General features: G+C 53.7%; 1 long non-coding RNA gene across 2 annotated transcripts in view; it reads left to right on the forward strand.

The window, feature by feature from the left end:
* The first annotated feature begins 8,183 nt into the window (after positions 1-8,183).
* Positions 8,184-19,451, forward strand: part of LOC134970105 (uncharacterized) — a 29,592-nt gene continuing 18,324 nt past the window's right edge. For both annotated transcript variants that reach the window (XR_010189663.1, XR_010189664.1), the window contains exon 1: positions 8,184-8,368. This is a non-coding gene — a long non-coding RNA (uncharacterized LOC134970105). The remainder of the gene's footprint in view (positions 8,369-19,451) is intronic.

The raw sequence follows: 19,451 nt of genomic DNA on the forward strand, positions 1-19,451 counted from the left end.
GGATGTTCCGAGGTGGTTAACGTCCTTACCCCTACTTATTACAGCTTGACAAAGGGAACACACGGCTTGACACCTGTTGTCCGCATTTCTGGTGAAATACCTCCACACCGAAGAGCTGATTTTTTTGGTATTTTCACCTGGCATGTCAACGGCCATATTCCTCCCACGGACAACAGGTGTCTCCCCGGGTGCCTGACTTAAACAAACCACCTCACCATCAGAATCCTCCTGGTCAATTTCCTCCCCAGCGCCAGCAACACCCATATCCTCCTCATCCTGGTGTACTTCAACACTGACATCTTCAATCTGACTATCAGGAACTGGACTGCGGGTGCTCCTTCCAGCACTTGCAGGGGGCGTGCAAATGGTGGAAGGCGCATGCTCTTCACGTCCAGTGTTGGGAAGGTCAGGCATCGCAACCGACACAATTGGACTCTCCTTGTGGATTTGGGATTTCGAAGAATGCACAGTTCTTTGCTGTGCTGCTTTTGCCAGCTTGAGTCTTTTCATTTTTCTAGCGAGAGGCTGAGTGCTTCCATCCTCATGTGAAGCTGAACCACTAGCCATGAACATAGGCCAGGGCCTCAGCCGTTCCTTGCCACTCCGTGTGGTAAATGGCATATTGGCAAGTTTACGCTTCTCCTCCGACAATTTTATTTTAGGTTTTGGAGTCCTTTTTTTTCTGATATTTGGTGTTTTGGATTTGAAGTGGAAGTGGATCTTGATCTTTCCCTAATTTTGGAACCTCAACATTTTTGTTCTCCATATTTTAATAGGCACAACTAAAAGGCACCTCAGGTAAACAATGGAGATGGATACTAGTATACAATTATGGACTGCCTGCCGACTGCAGACACAGAGGTAGCCACAGCCGTGAACTACCGTACTGTACTGTGTCTGCAGCTAATATAGACTGGTTGATAAAGAGAAGATGTCTATGTAACTATGTATGTATAAAGAAGACTGAAAAAAATCCACGGTTAGGTGGTATACAATTATGGACGGACTGCCTGCCGAGTGCAGACACAGAGGTAGCCACAGCCGTGAACTACCGTACTGTACTGTGTCTGCAGCTAATATAGACTGGTTGATAAAGAGAAGATGTCTATGTAACTATGTATGTATAAAGAAGAATGAAAAAAAACCACGGTTAGGTGGTATACAATTATGGACGGACTGCCTGCCGAGTGCAGACACAGAGGTAGCCACAGCCGTGAACTACCGTACTGTACTGTGTCTGCAGCTAATATAGACTGGTTGATAAAGAGAAGATGTCTATGTAACTATGTATGTATAAAGAAGAATGAAAAATATCCACGGTTAGGTGGTATTACAATTATGGACGGACTGCCTGCCGAGTGCAGAGACACAGAGGTAGCCACAGCCGTGAACTACCGTACTGTGTCTGCTGCGACTGGATGATAAATGATATAAAAAATATATATATATCACTACTGCAGCCGGACAGGTATATATTATATATTATATAATGACGGACCTGCTGGACACTGTCTGTCAGCAGAATGAGTTTTATTTTTATAGAATAAAAAAAAAAAAACACACAAGTGAAGTCACACGACGAGTGTTTAACTTTTTCAGGCAATCACAATATAAGTATACTACTAACTATACTGGTGGTCAGTGTGGTCAGGTCACTGGTCAGTCACACTGGCAGTGGCACTCCTGCAGCAAAAGTGTGCACTGTTTAATTTTAATATAATATGTACTCCTGGCTCCTGCTATAACCTATAACTGGCACTGCAGTAGTGCTCCCCAGTCTCCCCCACAATTATAAGCTGTGTGAGCTGAGCAGTCAGACAGATATATTATATATATAGATGATGCAGCACACTGGCCTGAGCCTGAGCAGTGCACACAGATATGGTATGTGACTGACTGAGTCACTGTGTGTATCGCTTTTTTCAGGCAGAGAACGGATATATTAAATAAACTGCACTGTGTGTCTGGTGGTCACTCACTATATAATATATTATGTACTCCTGGCTCCTGCTATAACCTATAACTGGCACTGCAGTAGTGCTCCCCAGTCTCCCCCACAATTATAAGCTGTGTGAGCTGAGCAGTCAGACAGATATATATAATATTATATATAGATAATAGATGATGCAGCACACTGGCCTGAGCCTGAGCAGTGCACACAGATATGGTATGTGACTGACTGAGTCACTGTGTGTATCGCTTTTTTCAGGCAGAGAACGGATATATTAAATAAACTGCACTGTGTGTCTGGTGGTCACTCACTATATAATATATTATGTACTCCTGGCTCCTGCTATAACCTATAACTGGCACTGCAGTAGTGCTCCCCAGTCTCCCCCACAATTATAAGCTGTGTGAGCTGAGCAGTCAGACAGATATATATAATATTATATATAGATAATAGATGATGCAGCACACTGGCCTGAGCCTGAGCAGTGCACACAGATATGGTATGTGACTGACTGAGTCACTGTGTGTATCGCTTTTTTCAGGCAGAGAACGGATATATTAAATAAACTGCACTGTGTGTCTGGTGGTCACTCACTATATAATATATTATGTACTCCTGGCTCCTGCTATAACCTATAACTGGCACTGCAGTAGTGCTCCCCAGTCTCCCCCACAATTATAAGCTGTGTGAGCTGAGCAGTCAGACAGATATATATAATATTATATATAGATAATAGATGATGCAGCACACTGGCCTGAGCCTGAGCAGTGCACACAGATATGGTATGTGACTGACTGAGTCACTGTGTGTATCGCTTTTTTCAGGCAGAGAACGGATATATTAAATAAACTGCACTGTGTGTCTGGTGGTCACTCACTATATAATATATTATGTACTCCTGGCTCCTGCTATAACCTATAACTGGCACTGCAGTAGTGCTCCCCAGTCTCCCCCACAATTATAAGCTGTGTGAGCTGAGCAGTCAGACAGATATATATAATATTATATATAGATAATAGATGATGCAGCACACTGGCCTGAGCCTGAGCAGTGCACACAGATATGGTATGTGACTGAGTCACTGTGTGCTGTGTATCGCTTTTTTCAGGCAGAGAACGGATTATAAAGTAAACTGCACTGTCCTCACTAGTAAACTCTCTCCACTCAGTCTCTACACTTCTACAGTAACAGTACTCCTCCTAGTCAGCTCCAGTAAATCTCTCTCAGTCTCTTATAATCTAAATGGAGAGGACGCCAGCCACGTCCTCTCCCTATCAATCTCAATGCACGTGTGAAAATGGCGGCGACGCGCGGCTCCTTATATAGAATCCGAGTCTCGCGATAGAATCCGAGCCTCGCGAGAATCCGACAGCGTCATGATGACGTTCGGGCGCGCTCGGGTTAACCGAGCAAGGCGGGAAGATCCGAGTCGCTCGGACCCGTGAAAAAAAACATGAAGTTCTGGCGGGTTCGGATTCAGAGAAACCGAACCCGCTCATCTCTAATGTAAAGTACCATAATAAAAAAGCAACTTAAGAAATGTTACAAAACATGGCTATTGTATTTTAAATCCTCTTATAGTCTGAGATTTCAAGCCGTGCCATACTGTACATGGCAGGATAAAGTAGATACTGTACAGTACTGTATGTACAGTACAGTACAATACAGTGTGGACAGATCTCTAGTGTATGCATTAAACTCCAAATGCAATTTAGAATAACCTTGTCCAAAGTCTTTTGTCTGTTTAACTAAAGACTAGATGGTCCAAGTGGTTCTTACAGTATCTTCCATCAAAATCTATGTTTCTTTATACAGTACCTACTGTATTACTAATAAAACATTTGCACCTCACACTTCAGAGTATTGGAAGACATTGAGATACTGTACAGTACAGTAAGAAGCTTGCTGGTACACAGGATGTGTTCTCTACCACAGGGGGGCTAGGAGGGGGTTGCTTAGAGTCAGGACTGCTTTGCACAAATACTGTACAGTAGCAGTCATGCTGTACCTGTATTGACAGGCGTAAATCACCGTCCATACAAATTCCTTGTTGTAACCCAGGCTGCGGTTAACATTCTGGGAGATTTGATTTAATGTACTGTACTGTATGATGCAGGTGATTAGGAGATAAGAATTGCAATTTGGAGACTCCTGCAATATCCGTGAGGGTAGGCAACTACTGTACTGTATGAACCATCAGCATATGTGTGGAGAGGAATTACCCTCCACTGCATAAAGGAAGCACTCAGTACAATTGTGCAAAGTTCTAAAATGCTTTTTTATTGCATAAAAAATTAAAACAAATACACACATCATTTATAACCGTGTAACATACAGTGTTTTACTGAAAAATGTAAGCACAATTGTGACTTGAATATTACTACAGTAATGTACAGTACCTAAAAAAATACTGTACAGTACAGTATGCAGCTAGACAAATCACATTTCTTCATATTGGTGCTTATTAGGATTCATGTTATTTTAAAACTGCAAAGGTACTGTATGAGAAACTGAATAGCCCCTCCGAGTTTGAGAACCTGGTACAAGCATACTCCTTTGTCCCTGCTGTCGCCAGACCTGGCTGCTGTGTCCACTAATTACTGACATCACAATACATGTCCGCCGAGTTGTGACATCATGCATGACATATTGTTTCAGTCAGGGGGAGATAGGCCATAGGCCTCAACAGGAAGAATCCTGGTAGGCTGATGTGTCTGTGTGGCCTGTTTTAGGTTTAGCCATGTAGCCCAGCCCACATATGACAGGAGGCCCACCCACCACACTCAGTACACTGCATTGTGGTGCTCAGTATACTACAGTACATTACTAATAGTCCAGTGCTGCATCTTGCTGCTCAGTGTCAGTTCTTCTCAGTATTATCCTTATCAGTGCTCATTATCACTGCTCATTGTCTTGTGCTGCATTGTGGTGCTCAGTATACTAGAGTACATTACCAATAGTCCAGTGCTGCATCTTGCTGCTCAGTGTCAGTTCTTCTCAGTATTATCCTCATCAGTGCTCAGTGTCACTGCTCATTGTCTTGTGCTGCATTGTGGTGCTCAGTATACTACAGTACATTACTAATAGTCCAGTGCTGCATCTTGCTGCTGTACGGTGCTGTGGTAGTGTCCTGTCACTGTGCATAGGTCATCATCATTCCAGTCACAGTGGTATCTGGTATCTTTCTAGTGGTATCTAATTCCAGAGATTACCGCCGTCTAATTCCAGATATATTACTGGCATATAATTCCACACATTAAAAAATGGTAAACAAAAATGTGGAGGGTAAAATAGGGAAATATCAAGATCCACTTCCACCTAGTGCTGAAGCTGCTGCCACTAATCATGGCAGAGACGATTCAATGCCATCAACGTTGTCTGCCAAGGCCGATGCCCAATGTCATAGTAGAGAGCATGTAAAATCCAAAAAACAAAAGTTCAGTAAATTGACCCAGAAATCTAAATTAAAATCGTCTGAGGAGAAGCGTAAACTTGCCAATATGCCATTTATGACACAAAGTGGCAGGGAACGGCTGAGGCCCTGGCCTATGTTCATGGCTAGTGGTTCAGCTTCACATGAGGATGGAAGCACTCATCCTCCCACTAGAAAAATGAAAAGATTTAAGCTGGCAAAAGCACAGCAAAGAATTGTGCATTCTTCTAAATCACAAATCCCCAAGGAGAGTCCAAATGTGTCGGCGGGTGCGATGCCTGACCTTCCCAACACTGGACGGGAAGAGGTGGCTCCTTCCACTATTTGTACGCCCCCTGCAAGTGCTGGAAGGAGCACCCACAGTCCAGTTTCTGATATTCAAATTGAATATGTCACTATTGAAGTACACCAGGATGAGGATATGGGTGTTGCTGGCGCTAAGGAGGAAGCTGGAGAGATTGAAAGAGGAGCTAAAATGGAGTGATTCTGCTAGGCATGTGAAACTTGAGGATGGAGACCTTCATTCGCTTAACCAGGATTCACGGGTGGTCATTCTGTTGAATTCAGAGCACTACATTTTGGCCACCGTGCTCAATCCTAGGTTTAAAGCCTAAAAGCCTACATTGTATCTCTCTTTCCGGCAGACACAAGTCTGCAGATGTTCAAAGACCTTCTGGTGAGACAATTGTCAAGTCAAGTGGAACGCGACTTGCCAACAGCTCCTCTTTCATTTTCTACCGCCACTGGAGCTGCCAGGAATAGGATAAAATTTCCAAAACCACCCACTGGCGGTTATGCAGGGCAGTCAGGAGCAAGTGCTGACATCTGGTCCGGACTGAAGGACATGCCAACGATTACTGACATGTCATCTACTGTCACTGCATATGATTGTGTCACCATTGAAAGAATGGTGGAGGATTTTATGAGTGACAGCATCACTGTAGGCATGTCAGACAGTCCGTACATATACTGGCAGGAAAAAGAGGCAATTTGGAGGCCCTTGTACAAACTGGCTTTATTTTACCTAAGTTGCCCCCTCTACAGTGTGTACTCCGAAAGAGTGTTTAGTGCTGCCGGTCACTTTGTCCGTGATCGGCGTACGAGGTTACTTCCAGAAAATGTGGAGAAGATGATGTTCATCAAAATGAATTATAATAAATTCCTCCGTGGAGACATTTACCAGCAATTGCCTCCAGAAAGTACATAGGGACCTGTGATGGTGGATTCTAGTGGGGACGAATGAATACTCTGTGAGGAGGAGGATGTACACAGTGAAAGGGGTGAGGAATTGGGGGATGAGGATGAGGTGGACATCTTGCCTCTGTAGATACAGTTAATGCAAGGAGAGATTGATTGCTTCTTTTTTGGTGGGGGCCCAAACCAACCAGTCATTTCAGCCACAGTCATGTGGCAGACCATGTCGCTGAAATTATGGGTTTGTTAATGTGTGCATGTCCTGTTTATACAACATAAGGGTGGGTGGGAGGGCCCAAGGACAATTCCATCTTGCACCTTTTTTTTAAATCTTTGCATCATGTGCTGTTTGGGGACTATTTTTTTAAGTGCCATCCTGTCTGACACTGCAGTGCCACTCCTAGATGAGCCAGGTGTTTGTGCCGCCCACTTGGGTCGCTTAGCTTAGTCAGCCAGCGACCTTGGTGCAAATTTTAGGACTATAAATAATATTGTGAGGTGTTTAGAATAGACTGGAAATGAGTGGAAATTATGGTTATTGAGCTTAATAATACTATAGGATCAAAATTCCCCCCAAATTCTATGATTTAAGCTGTTTTTGAGGGGTTTTTGGAAAAAAAACACAGAATCCAAAATGCATCGAATCCGACAAAAATTCAAAAGGGTGGCTTTGCCAAAATGCGTTGCTAATCCAAAACACGACCGCGGAACCAAATCCAAAACCAAATCACAAAACCCAAATAATGCCCGCTGCATATCTCTAATCAAGATACTGTACTAAAGTCTTACTGTAAAGGTGTGATACAGTAATTTACTATACACATCAACTTCAGGAGTTAATGTACTATACTTTAGAAATATTGTACTGTCTCACTGAGCTTGCAGTACAGTACTGTACCCAGAAAGACTAAAATCCTGAATACAGTACTATAAGTACTGTTCTGTAGTTTGGAACAGAGAATGGAAAGGGGAGCTAGGATCAAATAAGGTTTGAGATAAAAATATTGTTAAAAAGGGTCATACTAGATGGACACAGTGGTACTTATCTGCCGTCAAATTCTACTGTATGTGTCTACAGTACAGTACTGTATAGTATTATAAGGGTACGGTCGTGCCCTTATATTAAGGCTGAATCGAACAAACGGAATTCTCCCATAGGGAACTTCTGAGATGGGGGCATGGTGTTTGAGGGGCTACACCTCAAAAGTGATTGGACACACTGAGCTGAAATTTGGCAAGGATGCGCAGAATCGTCACCCGCTGCTGCATGCCAAATTTCAGGGCAAAATAATAAAAAATGAGGAATTGGGTGTAACCTAAAGTTCCAACTGTCAGTTTTTTTCTGTGACTTCTTGTGAGGCGTTTTTGACACCGTTTTCCCATAGAGTGAATGAGAATTTTTTTGGGAAGGCATAACTCAGGATAGAGGACGAATTAAGACTTGGGGTTTGTTTTATTAGATAGATCTTGTCCCAGTGTAGTGCCTTTTGGGGTTGTGGTTTTTCAGAAAGTTACAGATTTTTTTTAATTAAGTAAAATATGCCCCATTATAAAGATAGGACTTTTCAATTTGTTGCGGCTGCGCAGTGGCCGCCAGCAGGGGGTGTACAGAGAGTAGCTTCACTAGGTGTACCACGATGGCTGACACTGTACATCTTGTGCTGTGTGCCCGCCTGCCAAGCTCCTTCCCTACTACTATTGGAGACATGCTGGCAGGCCGGAGATACAAAGAAGTCGGTGTCCTTCTGCAGGGCGCTCTGCCAGGCACAGAGTCCCTGCACTGTGACAAGGTATGTCCGGCCACCCTCCTCTCCCGCTGTGTGCCCGGCTATCCCCCCCTTCCCCATCCCGCTGTATAACCGGCTTCATCACCTCCTGCTGTGTGCCGCCGCCGCCCCGCCCCGACGCGGCATTTAAACTGCAGTTCCCGGCCCTCTCCCCAGCATACATCACTCAACGTGGAGGGGCAGATTGGACCACCAGGACAGGCCACCGCTGGGCCGGTCCGATCCCCTCTTCTGCTGGGTCAGCTTACCATGGCTGGCCCACCAGGTATCATGTAAGAGACGTGCTAGTGGAATCTCCCCCTCGCACTGGCCGGTGTGCGCGTCTGTGTAATGGAGTCCTGTGCAGGGTGGAAGGGAGGCCTGTAATGGAGTCTGTATGATCGGGGCACAGAGGCTGTGGGTGCGGGGGGGCCAGGACACGTTGTAGCCTGTGATGCGGGGAAACTTTCCACGCTCGGTGTACATCACGCGTGGGGTTCCCCCTGCCCCAGACATGGTGCTGTCATTCCCCAGGGTGTCACGGCATCCCCTGAGGTGACCTTGGAGCAATTTTATGAGGTGTCACCCACACAGCCATATACTGGCACTGGCCTCCCCCCCTGCTGTGCCCCCCCCCGCCCTCCTTCTCTCCCCGCCCATCCCTCCTTCTCTCCCCGCCCACCCGCTTCTCTCCCTCCTGTGTCCCCCCCCGCCCTGCTTCCCTGCCTCCCTGCTGGGTCTCCGCCCCTCGCCCTCCCTGCTGTGTGTCCCCCCCATCCCCATCCTCCCTGCTGTGTGTCCGTCCCCCGCCCTCCCTGCTGTGTTCCCGCCCCCCCGCCCTCCCTGCTGTGTGTCCCCCCCGCCCACCCTGCTGTGTGTCCGTCCCACCGCCCTCCCTGCTGTGTGTCCATCCGTCCTCCCGCCCTCCCTGCTGTGTGTCCGCCCCCCCCTCCCTGCTGTGTGTCCATTCGTCTCCCCCCCGCCCTTCCTGCTGTGTGTCCCCCCCCCGCCCTCCCTGCTGTGTGTCCCCCCCCCCGCCCTCCCTGCTGTGTGTCCGACCCCCCTCCCTGCTGTGTGTCCGCCCCCCCCCCCTCCCTGCTGTGTGTCCGGCCCCATCCCCTTCCTGCTGTGTGTCTGCCCCCCCTCCCTCCCTACTTGCTGTGTGTCCGGCCACCCCCTCCCCTGCTGTGTGTCCAGCCACCCCCTCCCCTGCTGTGTGCCCCCCCTGCTGTGCCCCCCCCTGCTGTGCCCCCCCCTGCTGTGTGTCCACCCCCCCCTGCTGTGTGTCCACCCCCCCCTGCTGTGTGTCCACCCCCCCCTGCTGTGTGTCCACCCCCCCCTGCTGTGTGTCCACCCCCCCCTGCTGTGTGTCCACCCCCCCCTGCTGTGTCCACCCCCCCCTGCTGTGTCCACCCCCCCCTGCTGTGTGTCCACCCCCCCTGCTGTGTGTCCACCCCCCCTGCTGTGTGTCCACCCCCCGCCTTCCCTGCTGTGTGTCCACCCCCCCGCCCTCCCTGCTGGGTGTCCGTCTGTCCCCCCCCCGCACTCCCTGCTGTGTCCCCCCCCCCTGCTCTCCCTGCTGTGTGTCCGTCCCCTCCCCCCCGCCCGCCAGCCCTGCTGTGTGTCCTTCCGTCCCCCCCTCCGCCCTCCCTGCTGTGTGTCCGTCCCTCGCCGCCCTCCCTGCTGTGTGAACCCCCCCCGCCTTCCCTGCTGTGTGTCTGGCCATCCCCCCCCATCTTCCCTGCTGTGTGTCCGGCCGCCCCCTCCCCTGCTGTGTGTCCGTCCACCCCCTCCCCTGTTGTGTGTCCGGCCACCCCCTCCCCTGCTGTGTGTCCGGCCACCCCCTCCCCTGCTGTGTGTCCGGCCGCCCCCACCCCTGCTGTGTGTCCGGCCGCCCCCACCCCTGCTGTGTGTCTGCCCCCCCCCCTGCTGTGTGTCCGGCCACCCTCCCCTCCTCCCGCTGTGTCCGGCCACCCCCCCTCTTCCCTACTGTGTGTCCGTCCCCCGCCCTCCCTGCTGTGTGTGTCCGGCCCCACCTCCTCCTTCCGCTGTGTCCGGGTACCTCCCCCCTCCCTGCTGTGTGTCTGCTCCCCCCCCACCCCTACTATGTGTCCGGCCACCCTCCCCTCCCCTGCTGTGTGTCCGGACACCCTCCCCTCCCCTGCTGTGTGTCCGGCCACCCTCCCCTCCCCTGCTGTGTGTCCGGCCACCCTCCCCTCCCCTGCTGTGTGTCCGGCCACCCTCCCCTCCCCTGCTGTGTGTCCGGCCACCCTCCCCTCCCCTGCTGTGTGTCCGGCCACCCTCCCCTCCCCTGCTGTGTGTCCGGCCACCCTCCCCTCCCCTGCTGTGTGTCTGGCCACCCTCCCCTCCCCTGCTGTGTGTCCGGCCAGCCTCCCCTCCCCTGCTGTGTCCGCCCCCCCCTTCCCCCCTGCTGTGTGTCCAGCAACCCCCCTCCCCTGCTGTGTGTCCGGCCACTCCCCCCCTCCCTGCTGTGTGGAGGGGGTGCTGGCAGGGGAGACAGTGTTGCTGTATGTGTGCGTGGGTGGTAGACAGTGTTGCTGTATGTGTGGGTGGGTGGAGGGGGGTGCTGGCAGGGGAGGCACTGTTGCTGTATGTGTGCGTGGGTGGGAGACAGTGTTGCTGTATGTGTGGGTGGGTGGAAGGGGGTGCTGGCAGGGAGACAGTGTTGCTCTATGTGTGCGTGGGTGGGAGACAGTGTTGCTGTATGTGGAGGGGGTGCTGGCAGGGGAGACAGTGTAGCTGTATGTGTGCGTGGGTGGGAGGTAGTGTTGCTGTATGTGTGGATGGGTGGAAGGGGGTGCTGGCAGGGGAGACAGTGTTGCTCTATGTGTGCGTGGGTTTGAGACAGTGTTGCTGTATGTGTGGGTGGGTGGAGGGGGGTGCTGGCAGGGATGACAGTGTTGCTGTATGTGTGCGTGGGTGGGAGACAGTGTTGCTGTATGTGTGGGTGGGTGGAGGGGGGTGCTGGCAGGGAAGTCAGTGTTGCTGTATATGTGCGTGGGTGGGAGACAGTGTTGCTGTATGTGTGGGTGGGTGGAGGGGGGTGCTGGCAGGGGAGACAGTTTTGCTGTATGTGTGCGTGGGTGGGAGACAGTGTTGCTGTATGTGTGGGTGGGTGGAGGGGGGTGCTGGCAGGGGAGACAGTTTTGCTGTATGTGTGCGTGGGTGGGAGACAGTGTTGCTGTATGTGTGGGTGGGTGGAAGGGGGTGCTGGCAGGGGAGACAGTGTTGCTGTATGTGTGCGTGGGTTTGAGACAGTGTTGCTGTATGTGTGGGTGGGTGGAGGGGGGTGCTGGCAGGGGAGACAGTGTTGCTGTATGTGTGCGTGGGTGGGAGACAGTGTTGCTGTGTGGGTGGGTGGAAGGGGGTGCTGGCAGGGAATACAGTGTTGCTGTATGTGTGCGTGGGTGGGAGACAGTGTTGCTGTATGTGTGGGTGGGTGGGTGGGTGGAAGGGGGTGCTGGCAGGGAGACAGTGTTGCTCTATGTGTGCGTGGGTGGGAGACAGTGATGCTGTATGTGGAGGGGGGTGCTGGCAGGGGAGACAGTGTAGCTGTATGTGTGCGTGGGTGGGAGGTAGTGTTGCTGTATGTGTGGGTGGGTGGAGCGGGGTGCTGGCAGGGGAGACAGTGTTGCTGTATGTGTGGGTGGGTGGAAGGGGGTGCTGGCAGGGGAGATAGTGTTGCTCTATGTGTGCGTGGGTTTGAGACAGTGTTGCTGTATGTGTGGGTGGGTGGAAGGGGGTGCTGGCAGGGAGACAGTGTTGCTCTATGTGTGCGTGGGTGGGAGACAGTGTTGCTGTATGTGGAGGGGGTGCTGGCAGGGGAGACAGTGTTGCTGTATGTGTGCGTGGGTTTGAGACAGTGTTGCTGTATGTGTGGGTGGGTGGAGGGGGGTGCTGGCAGGGATGACAGTGTTGCTGTATGTGTGCGTGGGTGGGAGACAGTGTTGCTGTATGTGTGGGTGGGTGGAGGGGGGTGCTGGCAGGGAAGTCAGTATTGCTGTATATGTGCGTGGGTGGGAGACAGTGTTGCAGTATGTGTGGGTGGGTGGAGGGGGGTGCTGGCAGGGGAGACAGTTTTGCTGTATGTGTGCGTGGGTGGGAGACAGTGTTGCTGTATGTGTGGGTGGGTGGAAGGGGGTGCTGGCAGGGGAGACAGTGTTGCTGTATGTGTGCGTGGGTTTGAGACAGTGTTGCTGTATGTGTGGGTGGGTGGAGGGGGGTGCTGGCAGGGGAGACAGTGTTGCTGTATGTGTGCGTGGGTGGGAGACAGTGTTGCTGTGTGGGTGGGTGGAAGGGGGTGCTGGCAGGGAATACAGTGTTGCTGTATGTGTGCGTGGGTGGGAGACAGTGTTGCTGTATGTGTGGGTGGGTGGGTGGGTGGAAGGGGGAGCTGGCAGGGAGACAGTGTTGCTCTATGTGTGCGTGGGTGGGAGACAGTGATGCTGTATGTGGAGGGGGGTGCTGGCAGGGGAGACAGTGTAGCTGTATGTCTGCGTGGGTGGGAGGTAGTGTTGCTGTATGTGTGGGTGGGTGGAGCGGGGTGCTGGCAGGGGAGACAGTGTTGCTGTATGTGTGGGTGGGTGGAAGGGGGTGCTGGCAGGGGAGATAGTGTTGCTCTATGTGTGCGTGGGTTTGAGACAGTGTTGCTGTATGTGTGGGTGGGTGGAAGGGGGTGCTGGCAGGGAGACAGTGTTGCTCTATGTGTGCGTGGGTGGGAGACAGTGTTGCTGTATGTGGAGGGGGTGCTGGCAGGGGAGACAGTGTTGCTGTATGTGTGCGTGGGTGGGAGGTAGTGTTGCTGTATGTGTGGATGGGTGGAAGGGGGTGCTGGCAGGGGAGACAGTGTTGCTCTATGTGTGCGTGGGTTTGAGACAGTGTTGCTGTATGTGTGGGTGGGTGGAAGGGGGTGCTGGCAGGGAGACAGTATTGCTCTATGTGTGCGTGGGTGGGAGACAGTGTTGCTGTATGTGGAGGGGGGTGCTGGCAGGGGAGACAGTGTAGCTGTTTGTGTGCGTGGGTGGGAGGTAGTGTTGCTGTATGTGTGGGTGGGTGGAGCGGGGTGCTGGCAGGGTGGGTGGGTGGAAGGGGGTGCTGGCAGGGGAGACAGTGTTGCTCTATGTGTGCGTGGGTTTGAGATAGTGTTGCTGTATGTGTGGGTGGGTGGAGGGGGGTGCTGGCAGGGATGACAGTGTTGCTGTATGTGTGCGTGGGTGGGAGACAGTGTTGCTGTATGTGTGGGTGGGTGGAGGGGGGTGCTGGCAGGGAAGTCAGTATTGCTGTATATGTGCGTGGGTGGGAGACAGTGTTGCAGTATGTGTGGGTGGGTGGAGGGGGGTGCTGGCAGGGGAGACAGTTTTGCTGTATGTGTGCGTGGGTGGGAGACAGTGTTGCTGTATGTGTGGGTGGGTGGAAGGGGGTGCTGGCAGGGGAGACAGTGTTGCTGTATGTGTGCGTGGGTTTGAGACAGTGTTGCTGTATGTGTGGGTGGGTGGAGGGGGGTGCTGGCAGGGGAGACAGTGTTGCTGTATGTGTGCGTGGGTGGGAGACAGTGTTGCTGTGTGGGTGGGTGGAAGGGGGTGCTGGCAGGGAATACAGTGTTGCTGTATGTGTGCGTGGGTGGGAGACAGTGTTGCTGTATGTGTGGGTGGGTGGAAGGGGGTGCTGGCAGGGAGACAGTGTTGCTCTATGTGTGCGTGGGTGGGAGACAGTGATGCTGTATGTGGAGGGGGGTGCTGGCAGGGGAGACAGTGTAGCTGTATGTCTGCGTGGGTGGGAGGTAGTGTTGCTGTATGTGTGGGTGGGTGGAGCGGGGTGCTGGCAGGGGAGACAGTGTTGCTGTATGTGTGGGTGGGTGGAAGGGGGTGCTGGCAGGGGAGATAGTGTTGCTCTATGTGTGCGTGGGTTTGAGACAGTGTTGCTGTATGTGTGGGTGGGTGGAAGGGGGTGCTGGCAGGGAGACAGTGTTGCTCTATGTGTGCGTGGGTGGGAGACAGTGTTGCTGTATGTGGAGGGGGTGCTGGCAGGGGAGACAGTGTTGCTGTATGTGTGCGTGGGTGGGAGGTAGTGTTGCTGTATGTGTGGATGGGTGGAAGGGGGTGCTGGCAGGGGAGACAGTGTTGCTCTATGTGTGCGTGGGTTTGAGACAGTGTTGCTGTATGTGTGGGTGGGTGGAAGGGGGTGCTGGCAGGGAGACAGTATTGCTCTATGTGTGCGTGGGTGGGAGACAGTGTTGCTGTATGTGGAGGGGGGTGCTGGCAGGGGAGACAGTGTAGCTGTTTGTGTGCGTGGGTGGGAGGTAGTGTTGCTGTATGTGTGGGTGGGTGGAGCGGGGTGCTGGCAGGGTGGGTGGGTGGAAGGGGGTGCTGGCAGGGGAGACAGTGTTGCTCTATGTGTGCGTGGGTTTGAGACAGTGTTGCTGTATGTGTGGGTGGGTGGAGGGGGGTGCTGGCAGGGATGACAGTGTTGCTGTATGTGTGCGTGGGTGGGAGACAGTGTTGCTGTATGTGTGGGTGGGTGGAGGGGGGTGCTGGCAGGGAAGTCAGTGTTGCTGTATATGTGCGTGGGTGGGAGACAGTGTTGCTGTATGTGTGGGTGGGTGAAGGGGGGTGCTGGCAGGGGAGACAGTTTTGCTGTATGTGTGCGTGGGTGGGAGACAGTGTTGCTGTATGTGTGGGTGGGTGGAAGGGGGTGCTGGCAGGGGAGACAGTGTTGCTGTATGTGAGCGTGGGTTTGAGACAGTGTTGCTGTATGTGTGGGTGGGTGGAGGGGGGTGCTGGCAGGGGAGACAGTGTTGCTGTATGTGTGCGTGGGTTTGAGACAGTGTTGCTGTATGTGTGGGTGGGTGGAGGGGGGTGCTGGCAGGGGAGACAGTGTTGCTGTATGTGTGCGTGGGTGGGAGACAGTGTTGCTGTGTGGGTGGGTGGAAGGGGGTGCTGGCAGGGAATACAGTGTTGCTGTATGTGTGCGTGGGTGGGAGACAGTGTTGCTGTATGTGTGGGTGGGTGGGTGGGTGGAAGGGGGTGCTGGCAGGGAGACAGTGTTGCTCTATGTGTGCGTGGGTGGGAGACAGTGATGCTGTATGTGGAGGGGGGTGCTGGCAGGGGAGACAGTGTAGCTGTATGTGTGCGTGGGTGGGAGGTAGTGTTGCTGTATGTGTGGGTGGGTGGAGCGGGGTGCTGGCAGGGGAGACAGTGTTGCTGTATGTGTGGGTGGGTGGAAGGGGGTGCTGGCAGGGGAGATAGTGTTGCTCTATGTGTGCGTGGGTTTGAGACAGTGTTGCTGTATGTGTGGGTGGGTGGAAGGGGGTGCTGGCAGGGAGACAGTGTTGCTCTATGTGTGCGTGGGTGGGAGACAGTGTTGCTGTATGTGGAGGGGGTGCTGGCAGGGGAGACAGTGTTGCTGTATGTGTGCGTGGGTTTGAGACAGTGTTGCTGTATGTGTGGGTGGGTGGAGGGGGGTGCTGGCAGGGATGACAGTGTTGCTGTATGTGTGCGTGGGTGGGAGACAGTGTTGCTGTATGTGTGGGTGGGTGGAGGGGGGTGCTGGCAGGGAAGTCAGTATTGCTGTATATGTGCGTGGGTGGGAGACAGTGTTGCAGTATGTGTGGGTGGGTGGAGGGGGGTGCTGGCAGGGGAGACGGTTTTGCTGTATGTGTGCGTGGGTGGGAGACAGTGTTGCTGTATGTGTGGGTGGGTGGAAGGGGGTGCTGGCAGGGGAGACAGTGTTGCTGTATGTGTGCGTGGGTTTGAGACAGTGTTGCTGTATGTGTGGGTGGGTGGAGGGGGGTGCTGGCAGGGGAGACAGTGTTGCTGTATGTGTGCGTGGGTGGGAGACAGTGTTGCTGTGTGGGTGGGTGGAAGGGGGTGCTGGCAGGGAATACAGTGTTGCTGTATGTGTGCGTGGGTGGGAGACAGTGTTGCTGTATGTGTGGGTGGGTGGGTGGAAGGGGGTGCTGGCAGGGAGACAGTGTTGCTCTATGTGTGCGTGGGTGGGAGACAGTGATGCTGTATGTGGAGGGGGGTGCTGGCAGGGGAGACAGTGTAGCTGTATGTCTGCGTGGGTGGGAGGTAGTGTTGCTGTATGTGTGGGTGGGTGGAGCGGGGTGCTGGCAGGGGAGACAGTGTTGCTGTATGTGTGGGTGGGTGGAAGGGGGTGCTGGCAGGGGAGATAGTGTTGCTCTATGTGTGCGTGGGTTTGAGACAGTGTTGCTGTATGTGTGGGTGGGTGGAAGGGGGTGCTGGCAGGGAGACAGTGTTGCTCTATGTGTGCGTGGGTGGGAGACAGTGTTGCTGTATGTGGAGGGGGTGCTGGCAGGGGAGACAGTGTTGCTGTATGTGTGCGTGGGTGGGAGGTAGTGTTGCTGTATGTGTGGATGGGTGGAAGGGGGTGCTGGCAGGGGAGACAGTGTTGCTCTATGTGTGCGTGGGTTTGAGACAGTGTTGCTGTATGTGTGGGTGGGTGGAAGGGGGTGCTGGCAGGGAGACAGTATTGCTCTATGTGTGCGTGGGTGGGAGACAGTGTTGCTGTATGTGGAGGGGGGTGCTGGCAGGGGAGACAGTGTAGCTGTTTGTGTGTGTGGGTGGGAGGTAGTGTTGCTGTATGTGTGGGTGGGTGGAGCGGGGTGCTGGCAGGGTGGGTGGGTGGAAGGGGGTGCTGGCAGGGGAGACAGTGTTGCTCTATGTGTGCGTGGGTTTGAGACAGTGTTGCTGTATGTGTGGGTGGGTGGAGGGGGGTGCTGGCAGGGAAGACAGTGTTGCTGTATGTGTGCGTGGGATTGGAGACAGTGTTGCTGTATGTGTGGGTGGTTGGAGGGGGTGCTGGCAGGGAAGACAGTGTTGCTGTATGTGTGTGTGGGTGGGAGACAGTGTTGCTGTATGTGTGGGTGGAGGGGGGTGCTGGCAGGGAAGACAGTGTTGCTGTATATGTGCGTGGGTGGGAGACAGTGTTGCTGTATGTATGGGTGGGTGGAGGGGGGTGCTGGCAGGGGAGACAGTGTTGCTGTATGTGTCCGTGGGTGGGAGACAGTGTTGCTGTATGTGTGGGTGGGTGTTAGGGGGTGCTGGCAGGGGAGATAGTGTTGCTGTATGTGTGCGTGGGTTTGAGACAGTGTTGCTGTATGTGTGGGTGGGTGGAGGGGGGTGCTGGCAGGGGAGACAGTGTTGCTGTATGTGTGCGTGGGTGGGAGACAGTGTTGCTGTATGTGTGGGTGGGTGGAAGGGGGTGCTGGCAGGGAATACAGTGTTGCTGTATGTGTGCGTGGGAGGGAGACAGTGTTGCTGTATGTGTGGGTGGGTGGAAGGGGGTGCTGGCAGGGAGACAGTATTGCTCTATGTGTGCGTGGGTGGGAGACAGTGTTGCTGTATGTGGAGGGGGGTGCTGGCAGGGGAGACAGTGTAGCTGTATGTGTGCGTGGGTGGGAGGTAGTGTTGCTGTATGTGTGGGTGGGTGGAGCGGGGTGCTGGCAGGGGAGACAGTGTTGCTGTATGTGTGGGTGGGTGGAAGGGGGTGCTGGCAGGGGAGACAGTGTTGCTCTATGTGTGCGTGGGTTTGAGACAGTGTTGCTGTATGTGTGGGTGGGTGGAGGGGGGTGCTGGCAGGGAAGACAGTGTTGCTGTATGTGTGGGTGGGTGGAGGGGGGTGCTGGCAGGGAAGACAGTGTTGCTTTATATGTGCGTGGGTGGGAGACAGTGTTGCTGTATGTGTGGGTGGGTGGAGGGGGGTGCTGGCAGGGGAGACAGTGTTGCTGTATGTGTGCGTGGGTGGGAGACAGTGTTGCTGTATGTGTGGGTGGGTGGAGGGGGGTGCTGGCAGGGGAGACAGTGTTGCTGTATGTGTGCGTGGGTGGGAGACAGTGTTGCTGTGTGGGTGGGTGGAAGTGGGTGCTGGCAGGGAATACAGTGTTGCTGTATGTGTGCGTGGGTTTGAGACAGTGTGGCTGTATGTGTGGGTGGGTGGAGGGGGATGCTGGCAGGGAAGACAGTGTTGCTGTATGTGTGCATGAGTGGGAGACAGTGTTGCCTTGTGGGTGGGTGGAGGGGGGTGCTGGCAGGGGAGACAGTGTTGCTGTATGTGTGCGTGGGTGGGAGACAGTGTTGCTGTATGTGTGGGTGGGTGGAAGGAGGTGCTGGCAGGGGAGACAGTGTTGCTCTATGTGTGCGTGGGTTTGAGACAATGTTGCTGGATGTGTGGGTGGGTGGAGGGGGGTGCTGGCAGGGGAGACAGTGTTGCTGTATGTGTGCGTGGGTTTGAGACAGTGTTGCTGTATGTGTGGGTGGGAGGAGGGGGGTGCTTGCAGGGAGGACAGTGTTGCTGTATGCGTGCGTGGGTGGGAGACAGTGTTGCTATATGTGTGGGTGGGTGGAGGGGGGTGCTGGCAGGGGAGACAGTGTTGCTGTATGTGTGCGTGGGTGGGAGACAGTGTTGCTGTGTGGGTGGGTGGAGGGGGTGCTGGCAGGGGAGACAGTGTTGCTGTATGTGTGCGTGGGTGGGAGACAGTGTTGCTGGCTGTATGAATGTATGTGTGGGCTGGTGGAGGGGGGTGCTGGCAGGGGAGACAGTGTTGCTGTATGTGTGCGTGGGTGGGAGACAGTGTTGCTGTATGTGTTGGTGGGTGCTGGCAGGAGAGACAGTGTTGCTGTATGTGTGCGTGGGTGGGAGACAGTGTTGCTGTATGTGTGGGTGGGTGGAGGGGGTGCTGGCAGGGGAGACAGTGTTGCTGTATGTGTGCGTGGGTGGGAGATGGTGTTGCTGTATGTGTGGGTGGGTGGAGAGGGGGTGCTGGCAGGGGAGACAGTGTTGCTGTATGTGTGCGTGGGTGGGAGACAGTGTTGCTGTGTGAGTGGGTGGAAAGGGGTGCTGGCAGGGGAGACAGTGTTGCTGTATGTGTGCATGGGTTTGAGACAGTGTTGCTGTATGTGTGGGTGGAGGGGGATGCTGGCAGGGGAGACAGTGTTGCTGTATGTGTGCGTGGGTGGGAGACAGTGTTGCTGTATGTGTGGGTGGGTGGAGGGGGGTGCTGGCAGGGAAGACAGTGTTGCTGTATGTGTGCGTGGGTGGGAGACAGTGTTGCTGTAAGTGTGGGTGG

The sequence above is a fragment of the Pseudophryne corroboree genome, chromosome 11 (genome assembly GCF_028390025.1).
Source record: "Pseudophryne corroboree isolate aPseCor3 chromosome 11, aPseCor3.hap2, whole genome shotgun sequence".
Taxonomy (NCBI): domain Eukaryota; kingdom Metazoa; phylum Chordata; class Amphibia; order Anura; family Myobatrachidae; genus Pseudophryne; species Pseudophryne corroboree.